Source organism: Calliphora vicina, chromosome 5, assembly GCF_958450345.1.
Source record: "Calliphora vicina chromosome 5, idCalVici1.1, whole genome shotgun sequence".
NCBI lineage: Eukaryota > Metazoa > Arthropoda > Insecta > Diptera > Calliphoridae > Calliphora > Calliphora vicina.
In genome coordinates this window covers 97,768,642-97,786,411 of record NC_088784.1, presented here as the reverse complement: position 1 = coordinate 97,786,411, position 17,770 = coordinate 97,768,642, and the positions used below count along the sequence as shown (strand labels likewise).

Below are 17,770 nucleotides of genomic sequence, written 5' to 3'. Positions count from 1 at the left end.
TTGATTTCAACAGACAGACAGACAGACAGACAGACAGACGGACGGACATGGCTTAATCGACTCCGCTATCTATAAGGATCCAGAATATATATACTTTATAGGGTCGGAAATGAAAAATGTAGAAATTACAAACGGAATGACAAACTTATATATACCCTTCTCACGAAGCTGAAGGGTATAAAAATTAAATTTAGAAAAAATTTTAATTTAAAAAAAAAAATTTAAAAAAACAATTCCAACATTTTTTTTCCAAAAAATTAAAAAAACGCCAAAAAAAATAAATTTTGTTTACCTAAAAATTTTTAAAATTTGTATTTTGAAGTATAATTTGGTGAAGGGTATATAAGATTCGGCACAGCCGAATATAGCTCTCTTACTTGTTCAAATTAAAGTAAAGAAAAACTTTCCGCATTTTCAACATGGCCGTGCGTAGATATAAAGAAATCTCAGGAAGATTGCAAAATAGGCGGAAATCAATTGACTCTTAGAACTATCAGAAGACTAAACTCCAGATTATAAAAGAACACTTAGTGCCAATTGACTCTCCAATAGATTACTACTGAAATACAAAAAAAAATATTTAAAGTGATTACTAAGAGACACTACAGTGACAATTGACTTCATGCTAGTTTACTTGGGTTGTATAAAGTAACCAATTGAGTTATTTTTGTATTACAAAGAGCACATACGCCAAATGACCCCAAAATATAGGTATATATAATTTTGGAGTCAGCCAAGTAATTAGACAAAAATAGAAAATGATTGACTAGTCAATATAAAACTGCTCGGATGTTACTCCAGACTTACTATCAAACCTGAAACTATTTACTGGGTTACCTAAACTCACACGTTTCAAGTTAAAAATATGACATTTATAATTTCAAAAACCTTTTTCTTTTTATTCTCAACAATTTCTTATGTCCAGCTAGAAAAAAAAACAAATTTCTCAAAATAAAACCATCAGATTTTGATTCACATGACTTTTGTTGTGAACCTCAATAAAAGTTATTATTGTTGTATGAAATAAAACACAAAGTGCTAAGAACAGCACAAAATCAAGGCAGCAAATAAAATCAAAATACAAATAAAATCAAAAGAAAATACTCCAACAGATGCAGCTGTTGCAAAGTATAAAAGCAAAAATACACACAAAAAGCCAAATGAGGAATCCCAGCAAATTCACATAAAAACTTCTTCACCAAACCGCTGCATTGATAAAAAACACAGAATGAGCAAAGTTTTCTGGCAAAAAAGAAAACAACAACCAAAAATAAACATTTGGCGATAAAAATACGAACAAGAAACAAACAACAACTGTTTCATATTTAGTCTACAAATAAAATGCAACAAAAACACAATAATATTGGCTGGCGGATGGATGGATGGTGTGGAGAAAAAAAATAAAATAAAATCATTACCAGAGAGTTTCCCATAATAAACAAACACCAACAAACAACATTATTGAAATACCCACAAATGTGTTCCAACAAATAAATACTCTTTACTCCATTGACCTTCTCACACTACAAACAAACTTAAATACAACCATAACAAAACCAACCACCCCCCAACTCTGCTCCTCTTCCCATTCAAAAACATATTCAAGGAAACCTCACAAGAAACCAACATTACTTTGACTCTCTGACTTCTAATGAAAATAATAAATGGAACTCTTCATGGAAATCACAAATATTCAACACAAGAACAACATAGCAACTCATACTTACATTCAGATATCTCCCGTTCTGTCATTATGGTTGGCAATTCGCGTTTCACAACGCTCACATATGAGCATGTGTTTTTTGTTTTTGTAAAGTATAGATATCAACGGAAGAATTACAATAAATACATGTACTCCAAACAATTGGTTTCCGATTTTTTTTTTCCTTTTCTTACTTCTCACAATTGTTGTAATATTATCTCTTAAGGGAACAGAATAGAACGAAAGAAAAAACAAATACAATTATGTATCAGAGACGACACAAAAAGTACAAATTTATCTCAAGGGGAAAAAACACAGTTTAGTACTTTTTTGGAAAAAAAATAGAATCGTTTTGCACAAGTTCTGAAGATCGAAGATATGTCCGACTATAGGCTCTTTTATAATGTTTGTTAAGGTACTACTCCATAGAAATTTTCCCTAATCATATTTAACGATCTGAGCTATACATATCGATCGAATATTATCACGGAACAACATCCTACATGTATCCTTGGACCCGCTACCCCAAACCAATCACCTACTTATCAGGAACAACAACATTTTAACGAAACTGATACAAAAATAACAACAGTCTGGTTCTAATGGCAACATCGTACATGAAGACACACGATACTCCAATAACAAGGAGTGCAATCTTACATGGGAAATATGCGACAAACAACTGCAAACAAATCGTATAAGATGGAGATGCTTTGTGGAATCCAAATGCTCCCAAGAGGGTTAATGGAGAAAAAAAATTATCACGGAAATCGTCATAGATAATTTAGCTCAGTATAGACCAGATGTCTGCACAAAGAGAGCATATAATATGGATTATAACATGTAATACACTCTATTTCTCTGTTGTAATCTTATCAGCAATATATTGTATACATGTTCTCGTTGATCCTATAAGGAGCATAGGGCCTTAATAAATTGGTTAAACATATTTCTGCGTCGATTTGCCTTCTCCAGGTATGAGCAGGGCGTCCCTTTCTTCTTCTACTGCCTTGTGGATTCCATTCAATTGCATTTCTTGTGATGTCATTCAATGGCCTTCTCAATGTATCCAAATCCATCGACATTTACGTCCTTTTATTTCTGAAGCTATAGTACTGGATATTATCATCGGCCAGAATATTCGTAAGATCCTGCGAAGACACTATTTCACAAACACCTGGATATTTTGCAAGTCTCGAGTGGATTTTACATTCGTGTTAAAAATTGTTAACTTTGTACGCTGGGAAATGGAAGACGAATTCCAAATAGGTCTTAAACGACCGAAAGTTTGTCGCGCTTTCTGTCAATGTTTTCACCCGACCCTCCGTTTCTTGAAATTATGCTCCCAAGGTAGCTGAATGGCTGAATCTTCTATTTGAGTTTTGCTAATTTCAAATAACTCTTGGGATGTCGCATTAACTCGTAGCCGCATCTGTTCTTTTTGTTATATTTCGCAGATTTTATGTAAGGTCTGAGAAGCTGTGAACCCAAAGGCAAATGTCATCTGCGTAGTTAAGATCATTAAGACGACCTTGCAGTCCCCATGTAATTCCCTTGCCGTTTTGGCAAGGGTTTTGTGTCTAGAACTATATCAAACAGAAGTGGTGATAATTCACAGCCTTGCCGAGCACAGATTTCAAGATTTACAGTTCTAGTTAGCACTTTATCGTGTTTAATTCGCCAGCTAGCATTATGGTAAAGGCACTTAATAAGTTAGATTAGTTTGTGCGGGACGTGTTTACATAATTGTGAGTATTGTTTACTATTTGATAATTTGTATGACCTCGGCCCCTAACTTGCATCTGAGAGACTGTATTCAGTTAAGGGGCTTCAAATCATTCTCCAAAATAACAGTTTTGACACCATCGTATAAAACTTTAGTAATAGGCTGTGCACCTCGTAGATGTGACCGATACTTTATCATAATTTTTATTGAAATATTCCTCTTCCATAAAAAATATTCTCAATTCGGTTATCAAACGAACGCAAAACTTCATAGAATAAGTCACCCTCAGTATCGACCTTGGATTTGGGATCAAATGAACGGGAGCTGATGTCTACATAGCAGCGACTTTCTGACGATTGTACCGCCTTCAGGCTGAGCTTCTGGGGTTTTAAAGTCCTCGGAACTGGTAAACGTTAGTAACATGTTCGGAACATAAATTGTTGAGGAGGTGACTATTTATTTTGACAGTCATCGCTAAATTTTTAAGTGTCACAGCTTCAAATCCAAAATAGTGGAAGACTGAATGGGGAGAATTTGATTATTAATGTTGAAGTGTCGCAGGGTCAAATCCAAGATAGTGCACAACTGAAGAAGTGCCGAAGGAAATTTTATAGGGTCAGGATGATATGTTGGATAGCGTGACAATTCAATGTGGAGATCAAATATGGAATGCAAAGTTCGGAATAGGAACTGGAAGTTTGAAACACTTTTGACACCATCGCCAAAGACGCCTTAGTAACAGGTTGTGAACATCGTAGATGTTACCAAGATGCTCTCATACTGTTTATTGAAATGCTACTCCTCCATAAAAATTGTCTCCTTTCATCTTTAATGATCCGGGATTTGGATATCGATTATTACGAAAATCGTCGTAGATCAAGTCATCCTCAATATCGACCATTGTTATGTCTGACATTGATTTTGGAGACTGTATGCTTTGTGTAGTATTCACGAATGGATCAAAGGCACGGATAAACTTCCCAACAGACTGAGCTTCTGGCTATTTCAAACTTCTGGGAACCGTTAGTAGCCGGCTCGGAAAAGGAATTGGGCAGGAGGTGATTGTTTATCTTGACAGTCAGGCAGTGGAAAGATTTTAATCCAGGATTGTGTGAGAAGAACCCTCAATGGGGAATAGATGATTAATTATGTTGACAGTTAGGCGGCGCTATAATGTTTAAAGTGTCACAAGGTCAAATCCAAGATAGTACGACTGAAGAAGCCTAAGGAAATTTTATAGGGTCTGGATATGGGAAGCAAAGTTCGGAATAGGGATTAAAAGTTGGAAACACTTGTATAGGGTCAGGATATATTGTATTTCGTGACATTTGAATGTGGAGATCGAATATGGTAGCCAAAGTTCGGAATAGGAATTGGAAGTTTAACCTTTAACTTATGAGGTGGTGGTAAATTTTACACCCTCTCTTCATTTTTTTAAAGTTTTATCAAAAAGGCTTGAGAAATAAAGTGCCTGCATTTTTGTTTCAAATAACATTTTGCTTTCTTTTTTTAATTTTTTTAAATTAAAATTGTTGCATCTTATTGTTAAAAGGCAAATATTAACGAAAAAATGTTTTTTAAAGTAAATTTTTTTGCAAAAATTATAAGGTGTAAAATTTACACCACATCTGTGACTATGTCAAAAATTTTCACGTCATAAGTTAAAGGTTAAAACACTTTTGACACTATCGTAAAAGACGCCCCACTATCACCGCATGGTGACCTCTTCAAACTTTAGTAACAAGTTCTGAAACTAGTAGATGTGACTTCTTCATAAAAATTGTTCTATTGATCTCTAATGATCCACAATACGAATATCGATCTCAGCTAATGGAAATTTATAAGGGCAGGATGTGTTGGATACTGCAACATTTTAGTACGGAAGGTAATGAAATAGATTTTGGTAGGTAATGTTCGGAATAGGTATTGGAAGCTAGGAAAAGATTAGTGACAATAGCAATGTTTTAGGAGATTGGATCCTGAACAGAACTGATCAATTCTGGGACACGCTATCCAACTCCGATATATGTATAGCTAAGTACCTAATTACACGATAGACAAGAGGATAACACAAGTTGCATAATGGCGGGAAGCGAGGTTTTCATTTTGGGAGTTTTGTCTTTTAGTAAATTTTTACAGAGTTCTGTAGAGGACAAAATTTGGGGTTCGAACGGAATTCGGTAAAAATTTGAAATATCGAAACTAAAGCTTTTATAAAGAAAAAGCTAATATTGGACAAAGGCTTTAAACAGATAATTCTTTAATACTTATATTATTGCTGTTTTATATAATTGTACCAAAGTACCAAATTTAGTACATACCAAACACTTAACATGTCATTTAGCAACATCAGAAAGAAAAAAACGCTCACATACTTGAACATTCAAATCAGACATTTGTAAGTCAGTCAACAGAACTAGTAGAAGTTGTAAAAGTAACAAACAAAGCAACAACGACAACCTAAAAAAACAAAAACAAAAAACGGTGTAAATTGAGAATGAAACTATTTTTACAGACATACTACACTACTTGCAACCCAAACAAAACCACCGACGACGACACAATACACCAACATTCAGCCATCCATCCAACTATTCCGCCGCATACACAAAACACACAAACTACATACACCAACGTTATTAGCAAATCATCTCTACTCCACTTTTAAACCAATACCACCATCATCCTCACCCACCAAACACACTCCCTCCTGCCACAACACAGACCTAGGACGGACATCGTCGTCGTCTTTGCTTTATAGCAGTCGCACTCAGTCATCACTACGCCACTAGCCACCCAACAACTCAACAGTCACCATCTAAAATTTCTCATACTCAAATTCTTAGTTTGTACTATTTTTTATTTTTCTTCTCCAGACATTTGTCGGTGGAGGTCAAGGAGGTGGATAATTGAAAAAAAAAAAATGAAAAAAATTTTCGCTGCAAAATTTTAAAAAATGGAGCGCGCTGCTACTGAGCTGCGCGTCATGAATGAAATGGAAAGAAGAAGAAAAATATGAGCGAAACTGGGAGAAAAACAAAAGTTTTATTTTTTTTTCTCAGACATTTGTATGCATTTGTATCTGTGTAAGTTTGTGTTTGAGAATGCAAAAAAAAAACAAAACAAGAAATCCTGAATAAAAAAATGGGGTAAAACTTTTGTGTGCAACAACAAATACATACAGTAAGGATGGATGACTCTACGATTTACGACGACATTGTTATATTGTTGTTGTTGTTGCCGTGGCATAAAAATGCACAGACTTTATAGAGTAAGAACATACATTCAACACACACACACAACAATTACAAGTGCAACATACAATTGTACACACTCCACACAAATGTCTACAATCTGAACACAAACATACAACTTAAGGAAGTTTTTTTCGCTTGGCTACTACTCAATATTCAAATAAATGGGGAAACAAAAACAAACTAAAGCAAGCAGCCAGAACAGTGGCATTAGACGATGCAAAAAGTATTTTTATACCCTTCACCATGAGTGACAAGTTTGTCACTCCATTCTATATTTTTCATTTGTGACCCCACAAATGTATGTTGAAATCAAATGTCCGTAGCCCACAAATAACTTACATACATTATTCATACATCAATATATCCCCTATAGTCCCTGGTTCGGCCCACAAATGGCTGAGATATAAGGAAAGAACCAGGACAGCCTCGATTTTTTATCTATATCTGGATTACTAAGTCATTAATATAGACAATATGGATATCTAATGATAGATATTGCAAAGACTTTGCAACGGCCTATATAAGGCCATAGTAAGTGGGACCTACAATGGGTAAAAATCTGGAAATTTTTTTTTTTAAATTTAAAAACAAATTTAAATCAATTCTAAAAATTTTTTTTTCAAAAATTTAAAAAAAAAACAACTTCGGAAAAAAAAAATTTTGTTTACCTAAAAATATTTAACATTTTTATTTTGAAGTATAGCTCTTCAGACTTTTTTTAAAAGGTGGGAAAACTAAATTTTTTTGTGGAAAAAGTATGATTTTCATTAAAATATATATACAGTGGTTGACAAAACAATGGAAACTTTTCCAAAGATTTCATTAGTGGCCTAAAATCTGAAATAATTTTTTAAAAAATTTTAAAATTTTTTTAGTATTTTATTTGTATACTTTTATTAACTCAATTTAACAAAAAAAAACAAAGGACATAATTAATTTAATTCTAAAAATGAGAAAACAAAATTAAAAGATTTCTTTATTACGGCATTGACAAAACAATGGAAACTTAGGTATTATTTTAACAAATATGGTCTAAACCTTGCAATAACTCAATATTTTGTTGGGTATCTCTTATTTTTTATAACTGCTACACATCGACGATGCATTCAACCAATTAAAGAGTCAATGGTCTCCTTTGAAATATTTGCCATTCCCTTATAACCGCCTCCGATAAATCTTCCTCCCTGGTGTAATTTTGGGTCCTTATTTTACGATCTACAATTTCCCATAGATTTTCTATGGGATTGAGATCTGGCGATTGGGCAGGTCACTTCAAAACACGTACCTCGTTGGATTGTAACCACTAGAGGTGTGTTTCGGGTCGTTGTCGTGTTGGAATCTCCAAACTAGGGGCATATTTTCCTCAGCATATGGATACGTAACATCGTTTAATATGGTTCTGTATCCTATACCTGTCATGGTATCTTTTATAATATGAATTAGGCTCATACCTTGCCCTGAAAAACATGCCCATACCATAATATTGTCACCGCCAAACTTTACAGTCTTATTTGTGTACTTTGGAACTAATCTTTTTCCCTTTGGTCGTCTCACAAATTTTCTCCCATCACTGCCTCTTAAATTGTATTTGGATTCGTCGGAAAAGAGGACAGTATTCCATTTCTGTATCGACCAGTTTAAATGATCCCTGGCAAATTGTAGACGAGCAGAACGGTTCATTTCAACCAAGACCAGCCTCATTTGCCCTGCGACTAACTGTTCGGGTACTTATTTCTAATTTTAAGCTATTAACAACCTCTCGAGGAGTTATTTTTGGGAATTTCTTGAACTCTCTCGCTATTAAATTATCTTGTCTAGGAGTAGTCTTACGAGGTCTTCCACCTAAATGTTGAGTTTTTACAGAACCGGTCTCACGAAATTTCTTTATAATTTTTGAAACTGCTGATTTATTTATTGAATATTTTTCACAGATACTTTTTTGTTTTAAACCAGCTTTAAAATCGTTAATTATTTTATTTTTTAAGTCTTCACAAATCTTAACTCTAGCCATTTTCGTTAACTTTGAAAAAAAGCAATTATGCGAAGAACTTAGAAAATTAAATTGTGAAAAATTAACAGAATTTAAAAATAAAATAACTGTAAATAGGATGCTTTTTACATCGTTCTTTTAAATATAATTTTCGTTTTACACTTCTTTCTTGCAGAAGTTTAAAAGTTTCCATTGTTTTGTCAGTAGCGAAATAGTGAATATTTTTAATTTTGTTCCCTTTTTTCAGAATATAATTAATTATGTTGTTTGTTTTTCAGTTAATTTATATAAATAAAACTATACAAGTAAAATACTAAAAAAAAAAAATTATTAAAAAAAAAATATTTTAAATTTTGGGCTACATATGGAATATTTGGAAAAGTTTCCATTGTTTTGTAAACCACTGTATATAAAAATGAAATGGTCCATGTATGTAATGGCATCATGTGAGAACGACTGGAGCGATTTAGCTGATTTTTTTTATTCGATTCGAAATTTTCGGGAGATGGTTTGTAAAGAAAAAAATTCACAAATTCCGTGTAAAACTCGGATTTTTTTGTCCAATGAACTGTAATAAAAAAAAACTCCTTAAAGTATGCAATAAATTTAGATATTTTATTTGCGAATAAATAAGAACAGACAGGTTTATGTGGGTTGGAGAAACTTAAAGAACTAACATTAGTAAATGCTACCGGGCGGAGCGGTCAACTAGTTACGAATAAATTTCACATCAAAATTAATTAAAAACTCGTTTGGAGGAGTCGTGGTCATCTTTATAGTGGCAAGGACTTCGTTACAAAGGCATTTTAACTAAAACAGAACTTTAGATGTAAAGAAAATAAAAACTAAAAAAAACTAAAAGTAATATCATTCCTAATTGCCCAAAAAAGATGCTTCGAAGAAAAACTAGCGATTGGAATAGCTACAACAATTATCCTGCTTATTCTCTTACTTGTTTTTTATTAGATGGCGTATCTTTTGAACGCGGTTTTTGTTTTTAACAACTTATCATTTTGAAAGATACATACATATCTGTTTTATCATTTGCACGTGTTGTTGAACGCTATATCCATCCTTGGTGATTTGCCTGAATAAATGACAGATGTAGTTTTAACAATTGTAAACTCCTTTAAAAAAATGTCACAGAATTTTTTCCATAAGGTTGCCAAATTATTTCACATGTTTTCCACAATAAGAACAGAGTACTACTGCTTTTGAGAAATTATTTCGCATATACTATTTCATTCCAAATATTTTATATTTTGAACAGAGTAATTTTTTTTTATAAAAAAAAGTCAGAAATTTGTTTAAAGTCAAAAATGTTTATTCTGAGAAAAAGATACAACTTATTTTTTTAAAAATAGTCACAACCTTTTTTATATTTTTTTTTTATTCACAACTTTTGTTCCCTCGTCTTCTATAAAAAGTCAAAATTTTTTTCTATAAAAAAAAATTTTCATTTTTATGTTACAAAAATTTTAAATTTTTTCCTATAAAAAAAATCATATTTTCTTTAAATTTTTTTTTTATATTTTTCTCATTGTCAAATAAAAAAAATTATTTATTTTAAATTATAAAAAATTTTAAATTTCCCTCTAAAATCAAATTAACGGTAACTTCGAAAGTGGTTTAAATCAATTGTCGGCCAAAAGATGGAGTTTTTAGTGGTGAAAATAAATATACACCTTAGTTGCGATGTTAGCAAAGACAAGAACCATATGGAAATAAATTCGAAATGTAGCCATATATTAGAAAATAATGGTTTCGAAATCTACTAATTTATGGATATTAATTCGAAAACCGTATTTTAAACACAACATGGTAACGTAATAAAAATTCAAAATACGGTTAAGGTTTCTTCCATTCACCATAAAATAAAACCCTAAAAGTACATTTATATAAAGAATATTGGGGAAATTTTTGTGTTATGATTTATATAAAAGGCCCGTTTTTAACCCACTATTCATCATACAAATTTCAGCTTTTATTACAACATTCACCTTCGTGAGAAGGGTATATAAAGTTTATCATTCCGTTTGTAATTTCCACAATATAATTTTCCGACCCTATAAAGTATATATATTCTAGATCCTTATAGATAGCGGAGTCTATTAAACCATGTCCGTCCGTCTGTCTATTGAAATCAACTTTCCGAAGCCCCCAAATAACTAAATAAATAAATTCATACTTCAATATCTCCGGAATTCTTCCGTCTCGGTTGCTGTTTAAAAGAAAATCGGTCCACAAATGGCTGAGATATAAGGAAAAAACCAGGACAACATCTGGATTACTGGGTCAAAAAATCGGAAAAAATATTTTTTAACCCGATTTTTTTTTCGTTAAATATTAAACAAACAATTTTAAAATAAAAAAAAAATTGAAAAAACAATTCGAAATTTTTTTTTCCAAAAAATGAAAAAGCAACTTTGGAAAAAAAATGAATTTTGTTTAACTAAAAATGTCTTTAAAATTTTTATTTTGAAGTATAATCTGGTGAAGGGTATATAAGATTCGGCTCTCTTACTTGTTTTTGTATGAAGTTTACTGGCGGTTAATGTTTCGAAATAGAAATTTACATACATTTTTCACACGTGTCGTGTTTTGTTTAATAACAACAAGTAGCTTATTAATGCAGTATTTATTGAACTGGCGGACAATGTTTAAAATAATTAGCTGTAAAAATTTAAATTGCATATTTACGAAACGACGATTGTTTGGAAAACTTGTTTCAAATTTCCAAAAATTTTCCAATATTTTTTATACAAAATTCTTACCTTTTCGAAAAGCACAATCATATTTTTAAACAAATGATTTTATTTTTGTTTTGAAATTTCAATAACTCACAAATCAAAAGCACTGTCACTATTAGGTAATTACATTTAGAATAAGTAAATATGTAAATATGTAGTACAGTTTAATTTAAATTATTTCAGTTTAATACTCTATTAATAATAATAATCGATTGATTCCATTGCAATAATGAACAAAAATTACTATAAAACCTATCATTCTTTATAGAAACCCAACATGAACTTATGAATTAAATTGAATGATTTAATAACAATATCCGTTGCGAGCTAGAACAAATTAAATGCTAATATTTATTTCAATTTGAATTTTACGCAATTGTGGTTTTATGTCAGTCTATATACCAAGAGTTCCCAAATCATTAAAACTTTTAATGCACATTTGTTTGTGCACAGTAATCTAGCTTCCGTTGAATGAATTAAAATCAAAATAGTGTCAAAATGTTGACAATTTTTTGTCAATGAAATTTAAACAAATGAAATAAATTGAAAAAATTTTGAGATCAGTGCGTTTAAAGCTGCAAATTCGCCTCTTCTAGGACATAGACATGTTAAATTCACAAATCACTTTTATACAAAAAGTTAAAACTAGAATCGTATCCCATACCCGAGTTACCAAACAGGGGACCAGTTCTGTATGTGTTCCCTCCCCCCGTAAAGAGTATGTATTAGGCAACGAGGGTCTGTACAACAAAAAACATTGTGAACTCCATCTGTATACAACAAATTAAAGGCATACACAAACAAAAATTTAAAAAAAATAAAAAAAATCAATCAATTTTGTAAACATGAACAAATATGACAAGTAATTACAACAAAACTGGGGACAGCGGCACAGAGTGGGTCAGAGAGAGAGACAGAGTAATAGCGAAAATAATAAAATTCTTGTAAATGCAAATATAGAATTCGGTCAATTTTAATTGTATGCAAAATATTTTTGTTGCACTTTGTTGTTTAAATTTATTATATTTTTATTGTCATTCTATATATTCGGATTATTGTAATCGTTTCATTCAGCAGCGCAATTGGTTTTAGTTATAAATTTTAATTAGGAAATATTTATTATTAATTTGAACTGAAATCGTAAATTAATTTGGTATTAAATGAAATGTAATTTCCAACAAATGAACATTATATTTTGCTGTTTTAATTGCCCAATTCACAATTGGTGTCGTAGCTTTGTATCGTTGTATGTCGTAATTTTTTTATTAATGTTTTGTTTTTGTTTCGAAAAATTTGTTTGAAAAAATTGGGCAAATATCTTTAAGATTTGTTGACAAAACAATGGAAACTTTTCCAAATATTTCATATGTAGCCCAAAATTTAAAATATTTTTTTAAAATAATTTTTTTCCTTGTATAGTTTTATTTATATAAATTAACTGAAAAACAAACAACATAATTAATTATATTCTGAAAAAAGGGAACAAAATTAAAAATATTCACTATTTCGCTACTGCCAAAACAATGGAAACTTTTAAACTTCTGCAAGAAAGAAGTGTAAAACGAAAATAATATTTTAAAAAACGATGTAAACAGCATCCTGTTTACAGTTATTTTATTTTTAAATTCTGGTAATTTTTCACAATTTCTTTTTCTACGTTTTTCGCATAATTGCTTTTTTCAAAGTTAACGAAAATGGCTAAAGTTAAGATTTGTGAAGGCTTAAAAATAAAATAATTAACGATTTTAAAGCTGGTTTAAAACAAAAAAGTATCTGTGACAAATATTCAATAAATAAATCAGCAGTTTCAAAAATTATAAAGAAATTTCGTGAGACCGGTTCTGTAAAAACTCAACATTTAGGTGGAAGACCTCGTAAGACTAGACCAGATAATTTAATAGCGAGAGAGTTCAAGAAATTTCCAAAAATAACTCCTCGAGAGGTTGTTAATAGCCTAAAATTAGAAATAAGTACCCGAACAGTTAGTCGCAGGGCAAATGAGGCTGGTCTTTTTTCCTATCGTCCTGTGAAAAAACCACTCATTTCTAAAAAGAACCGTTCTTCTCGTCTACAATTTGCCAGGGATCATTTAAACTGGTCGATACAGAAATGGAATACTGTCCTCTTTTCCGACGAATCCAAATACAATTTAAGAGGCAGTGATGGGAGAACATTTGCAAGACGACCAAAGGGAAAATGGTTAGATCCAAAGTACACAAATAAGACTGTAAAGTTTGGCGGTGGCAATATTATGGTATGGGGATGTTTTACAGGACAAGGTATGGGCCCAATTCATACTATAAAAGATACCATGACAGGTATAGGATACAGAACCATATTAAACGATGTTATGTATCCATACTCTGAGGAAAATATTCCCCTAGTTTGAGATTCCAACACGACGACGACCCGAAACACACCTCGTTAGATTGTAACCGAGTGGTTACAATCTAACGAGGTACGTGTTTTGAAGTGGCCTGCCCAATCGCCAGATCTCAATCCCATAGAAAATCTATGGGAAATTGTAGATCGTAAAATAAGGACCCAAAATTACACCAGGAAGGAAGATTTATCGGAGGCGGTTATAAGGGAATGGCAAAATATTTCAAAGGAGACCATTGACTCTTTAATTGGTTCAATGCATCGTCGATGTGTAGCAGTTATAAAAAATAAGAGATACCCAACAAAATATTGAGTTATTGCAAAGTTTAGACCATATTTGTTAAAATAATACCTAAGTTTCCATTGTTTTGTCAATGCCGTAATAAAGAAATCTTCAAATTTTGTTTTCTCATTTTTAGAATTCAATTAATTATGTCCTTTTTTAAATTGAGTTAATAAAAGTATAAAAATAAAATACTACAAGAATGTTAAAATTTTTTAAAAAATTATTTCAGATTTTAGGCCACTAATGAAATATTTGGAAAAGTTTCTATTGTTTTGTCAACCACTGTATATTTCCAACAATAAAAAACTAATTCTTGGAATATTCGCGAATCAAAATATAGAATCTTTAATTTTGTTATTGTTTTATAAATACATAATTATTATATTTAATAGCCAAGAAAATTGTTTAAACTTGTTGTAAAATCTCTAGTATTAAAACAATTTCAGGTAATTTATTATCATAGTTCTTGGAATATTCTCGAAAAAAAATAAAAAAAACTGTAATTTTATTATCATGTTATAAATAAATGGTTAATACCCAGAAAAATATGTTAAATGTGCTAAAATTCCCTAAAAAATAAATTGTAATGTATTTTAAGGGGATAAGCTAGTTCCGATGCGCATTAAAATAACCATCCCATAGTCTCAACTGATCTGCTTGATACAAGCAAACATTTTTTATTGTACATTTTTTTAAATGCCCTAAATTTAAAGTTATTTTTTGATAAAAATATATTTTTACTGAAATTTTATTTTGATTACTCTTTTAAATACTGTGAATTTAATATTGTTTTATATAATTGTTTTTATAAAAAGTGAAGATATTATTTTCAAACGCGGCTCCTTCTTAAATTGATATCAATTTAATACATTGCTACTAATCTCAATTGAAAATGATTGCGACTAACGGAGGGATAACTAGTACTAAAACCACTTCAGATGTCTAACATAACTAAAAAATTATTTCCGAAAAACTTCATGTCTTGAAGAATATTTCTTTCATTCTCAAACTGTTTGACTAATTAAAATGTATAGATTTTGTATATAGAATATAGTTTTGTTAAAAATTGATTCAGACTTTAACGAAGATTATGAATTTTGTAAAAATATATTTGATACGAATGTTAATTATAATAAAAAAAGTTTAATTTTATAAGTCTTGGTTGTGCATTGGTGAAATACAATTAAGTTGTATCACAAGAGTAACCAAAAGTATATTTAAAATCACAGCTTCGGGATTAATTCAATTTGAGCTTAATTCCCTAAAATCTTAATTCAGTATTAAAAATCTCAGCACTAATTCTATAGTGTTATTCATAGGCTTTAATTTGAATACAATTCATTCATTGCTGAATCAATTTATAATGGAATTAATTCAATCATTCAATACATTTTTAAAGCTAATTTGTAATGGATTTGAATTAAAGAAAACTTGACTTATTCTATATGGAATTAATTCTATAAATAATAATTTGTTAAATGAATGATTTCAATACGTTTAAAGTTGTAAGGAATTAAGCCAATGAATTAATTGGTAATGAATTCGTTACGAAATGGTTAAGAGATAAACTTTAATTTGAGTTTGAAAACTCAAAATTAAGAATTAATTCTTCCCAACCGTTGATTCAGAGTTATAACGAAAATAAAACATGTTTCCATGTTTTTGATAGAAAAGTTTTGATACAAAGTTTAATTTCTATAAGCAGTGGTTCAACTGATGGTGAAGTGTTTCATGTGTTTATGCGAGTATCTAAATATAGAGCTTTTCGTACGATTGAGTGAAGCGAACCAAGGCAAGTTTGTTGAATAGACTGCATTTATACCTAAAACCAAGATATTTTAAGCCATATCTATCTATTTCTTTGTCAGAAGTAAAATACTTATATTCTTAGATCTCATTTAAAACCAGAATCGCATGATATTTTCAAGCTCTTCATTATTGGCAAATTTATTCAAATTTTATGAAGACAATTATAATGAATTGCAAGGTTATTAAAATAAATTTTTAAGAAGATAGAAATGGCAATATCCACTCAGAACTAAGTAGTATTTAGCAAAAGAAACTAATGGGACGAATTGGAAAAAAGACACAGTTTTGCTTATCAATCAACTACTGTTTAATTTGTTTAGTATTTTTCAAATCGGTTGTCGGCAAAAACAGAACTTCCCACATTACTAAATGTATTGTAATAATGTTGCAGAAATTAAATTTTCTGATTGGGTATATGATCCACAATCTTCAATTTGTGTTTCTTTTTATAATTTAAAAAATGTTTGCCAACATTAGTGTTGTGTGTATCTGAACAGTCGATTGTGTTCAGACACTAGTGGCTATGAATGTCGATATAATATTCGTATGGGCATTTCCATGGTCAAGAACGTTACATGCGTATGCTTTTAAAGAGAAAGAAAATATAGATATTTTTAGTAACACTACACAGAATGTTTGAAATTTTGGAAGAAGTCATGTTCGTTCAGTAATATTTATTATTGTCTGTGTAATTTTATTTCAAAAGTTAGGTTTTGTTTTTTTCAATATCTTAAAAACTAAACATGGGATGAAGAACGCGACACAAAATAGAACTCATTTTCGACTGCATCTAGATAATGCAAAAAATCATAGAATTTTGTTTAACTAAAATAGAAAAATGTGGTTTTCTGCTGATAGTTTTCATGATAAATTAAATACTTCCATTTTATTAACGATTAGTACGATTTAGCTTGCGACATATTTTCTCGTCACTTTCAAGTAATTTCTACTCAAAATTTTATAAATTACTAAATGCTTTTATAATTCATTGTTTCGGCATACTTTTCAATTACAAATCTATCAATTTCTTCAAGCTCTACAAAGTCAGTTTAAATAATTATTTTATTTTTCCTCTATTTCGATCATTACGTATTTTAAACCAATTGGAAAACTTAAAAATTATATGTATTGCTTATTTGTTAAAAAAAAAAACATAAACTTAAGATAGCGAACGCGACACACTTTGAAAATCCAAATAAAATTTATAGTGAGATTATTGTATATTGTAACTTTATATAGATAATGGCATTTGAATTAGAACATTCAGCCGCATAGTTGAAAACAAACCGTTTACATACAAGAATGCGACATTAGAATACGAACAAAATCAAATAAACGAAATTTACAGTTAATTAAACATTGTTTGACTTCTTCTAATTTGTTTGTACTAAATTGTAAATAATAGAAAGACTTAAGGAATGATTCAGAAACACAATCGGAGAACAAATTTTAAATTTTTATATGAAAATCACTCAGTTTTCATATAATTTTTAGTGTTTTTCATACAAAAATTTTTAAATTGTTTTCCTATCGTCTTATTTAATTCTATACAATCATGATATTAACATTTAAACAATAAATACTAACGAGCAAATGTCATTTAAAGTAGCTAACAGCAAGAAAAATATTTTTTTCAGATTTTGCTCACATTTATAAGTCTGCATTAAGATTTTAGTGAATTAAACTAAAATTTAATTAATTATTTCACAGCTCTGACTGTTTCCTTTCAAATTGGTGTCAATATTAAGCTTTAATTTTATAAAATAATGCAGTAAATGTATTATGACCTGATTCTAAAAACACGAACACTCTGATTTTAACTAATTTTTTTAGTGATTTTCATAAAAAAAAAATCAAAATTATTTTCT

General features: G+C 30.4%; 1 protein-coding gene across 1 annotated transcript in view; it reads right to left on the bottom strand.

Moving 5' to 3' along the window:
- psq (pipsqueak) overlaps positions 1-17,770 on the bottom strand; it is a 205,157-nt gene that overhangs the window by 160,848 nt on the left and 26,539 nt on the right. The window lies entirely within an intron of this gene.